Genomic DNA, 2,939 nt, shown 5'->3' on the forward strand with positions numbered 1-2,939 from the left:
AGGAGGAAAGGCCTCTGGGTAGGCAGTGCAAAGAGAAAGTCAGATGAACCTCAGCAAGATGAACAGGGTAAGCGTGGGGAAAAAATAGCTTGCCAGTCTTGTGTTGCACCACTTGCACTGTCCCACTAGCGTGAGGCAGAGCTGCACCACATTCTCCAAATGAGGGAAGAAATTGGGCTCAGTGCTCTGGAAACCTTGCTGTGCTCAGCTCCTGTCTCACTACACCACCCAAGGAGACACCTATTCTTGGGCAATCCAAGCTGTTAAGTGTTTGGGCTACCCTAGCAGTCCAAAAGATGTAATTAATCTCACCAGTTGTGTGCAATGGGGGAAGTATATGTGGAAAGAAACTGAGGGTTATGGGAAACTGCCAGGCTTGTCCATAAACCCACCTCTACCTTAAAAAAGAGAACAGAAGTGAGAACATTGCAACCTAGAACCTGTTGAAGTGGTGACTGTTAATCACCCGAAAGCAGCAGGCAATGGAAGAGCCCCCCTGGTCTGTCATTTCAGGGAGCTGCAGCCCCACATACTGGGAGATATAGAGATGCCAGCAGACATCAAAATCTATTAGGTATTGTGTTGGCACCTGCTGTGTGATTAAAAACGGACCCACCTGTTCTGAACTGCTGTACCAAAGTTAGTTTAAAGGGTGTTTTCTATGCAGTAGATCTACATCTTGATATTAAATTGAAGCTCTTCCAAGATCAGCTATACAATATGGACTATCAAGATCCTTAACTATTACTGTTCATCTAATGATTCTAGTATGAAAAAATGCACACGTAGGGTTTTTTAACCAACTTTTATTGAAAGGAAATTTGATCCCAAATCTGTTCAAGATACATCAGATGAAACATTTTACTTCGACCATTCAAGTAGAAAAGAGATTTACATTAAAAATTTAATATTGCACTTGGGTCAAGTCCTAATGGCTAACTTCAGCATTCCCAAACCAAGTTATAGTACACTGTCTCCACAGTGTTACGCAGAGTCAGTTCTTTGTTATTACTCAAACATTTGTTTATAGGTGTTCTAATACCACACCATTAAATTTAAGCACACCAATAAAAGAGTACTTCATGTATTCAAAAGTTAACTGAAAAGGCAAACGCAGTACAGTGTTGCTAGGAATGGTTTTGGCAATTTTTTCATTCACATTTCTTCACGTTAGCCAGCCCTCGCTGCAGCTACTAATTTCAACTCTGAACAAGATCCTGGCACATATTACCTATCAAGGTTTCTGTATATATGAGAAGTGAAATATGCATATTCCTTTACACAACAATGCTTCTGCCAAACATTCTGTGCAGAGTTCAATTACCACAGACAAAAACTTACCCTTAAGTGTGGCTCACTAAACTTGAAAGGTAGATTATTCGGCATTTGCAGAGAGACATGAATAAAATTTTCAGTTGCCAGAGATCCTGGGAGAATGCTCTGCAGCTTTTCACAGGGCACTATAGCAACCTTTGGCCTGTGAAGACCAGAAATGGATGATCATCAACATAAGGCCTTTGAGGAAAAGGCGGAGTAAAAAAATAAAGCAGGAGGAGAATCTGGGAACTTTGGGATGCGGAAAATTAACCACTGCATGAGTGGGTAGTGCCTTTGTATGCAATGCATTGTCTTATTAAGGGAGGATCTCTGAGACCACCATATTTTGGTTTTGCAAAACCAATATTAACAATTAGAGAACTGGGTTGAAGAAAGCTCCTCTATCTTATATTATTCCTTTAACATCTAAAAAAACAGTTTAAAAAAATTAGCTGTCATATCAAATGCAATTGTAACAGCTAATTGAAGAAAACAGGATAAGATTGTTCAGGAATAAAGATACTGATCTGAACTGGTACTTAATCTTTTAGATATATTTTAGGGTTCTCATGCCTATTTAATAAAAATTCAACATCTTTAAAACCCATTTTCTATTTCATACAATTCTGAAGGTTTCATATGACACCTGAATTATGCAGCACCATAAGTCGGTATTATGAGATCCTGAGCAGCGCATTGATCCGTTTTCCTTGTAAGTTCTATTAAGCAATTCACCTTAATATGTGAAAGGTGTATATAAGCTTGAAGAACAATACTATTCAGCAGCAACTTCTCTTACTATCTCATTTGCGTCCCCCCAACAGATAGTATTTGTACTGAACTTGTGGGTATTTCCTTCCTCCCTTCTCTACCCAGGTTTTTAATTCTTAAAAATTAAAAGAAAAACAAACCACTGAACCTCAAATAGAGTTAAAATATTGATTCTTAGTAGCACTAGCTTCCACCTAGGAGTTAAAAGGATCTGGATTCTGATTAATGCACAGGCAGCCCCTCTAGAACACTTTAGATTTTAAAATTTCACAGGTACAGAACTCCACTAATGACTGAGACCAAATGCAGATTACTGCAACAGTGCATTACAAAAAAATACCAGGTTCACTTATTCTGACATGCTTATTTTTTGTACTAGTTTAACACATTGTAGTATAGTAGGATACTAGATTTACTTAAGCTCCTCATTTGGGGAACCACCACTCGTACAGAGTGTGTTTTCAGGCTCACTCTAAACTGAGGATGGCCTATTTTCCTCCATGTTATGTTCAGTGGTACTAAGTAATTATTTTATACAAGTTTCTAGTAATAGATTCACTATAGCCCCTTGCTGTTATGTCTTCATGGAGACTTAAATGAGGTTTCTGGGTTTTGACAGTTACCAGATTTGCCAATTAGAAAAGTGAAATTATGATGCAGCTCAAGTTTTGTGAACTTGCCTGAAGTCACTCTAGTTTTCAGTCTTAAAGAAATACAGTAATATTGGCCTGAAATACATAAGATATATTTTAAACTTTATGAAAAGAGTGGGAAAGAAAACTAGACTTGGAGAAACTGGTTCAGAATCTAATACCAGTTACCTCTCCTGCTGCTCCCTACAAAAAAGTCAC

Source organism: Emydura macquarii, unplaced genomic scaffold, assembly GCF_026122565.2.
Source record: "Emydura macquarii macquarii isolate MOO-44397 ecotype Brisbane River unplaced genomic scaffold, CSIRO-AGI_Emac_v2 contig_480, whole genome shotgun sequence".
In the NCBI taxonomy this organism is placed as follows: domain Eukaryota; kingdom Metazoa; phylum Chordata; order Testudines; family Chelidae; genus Emydura; species Emydura macquarii.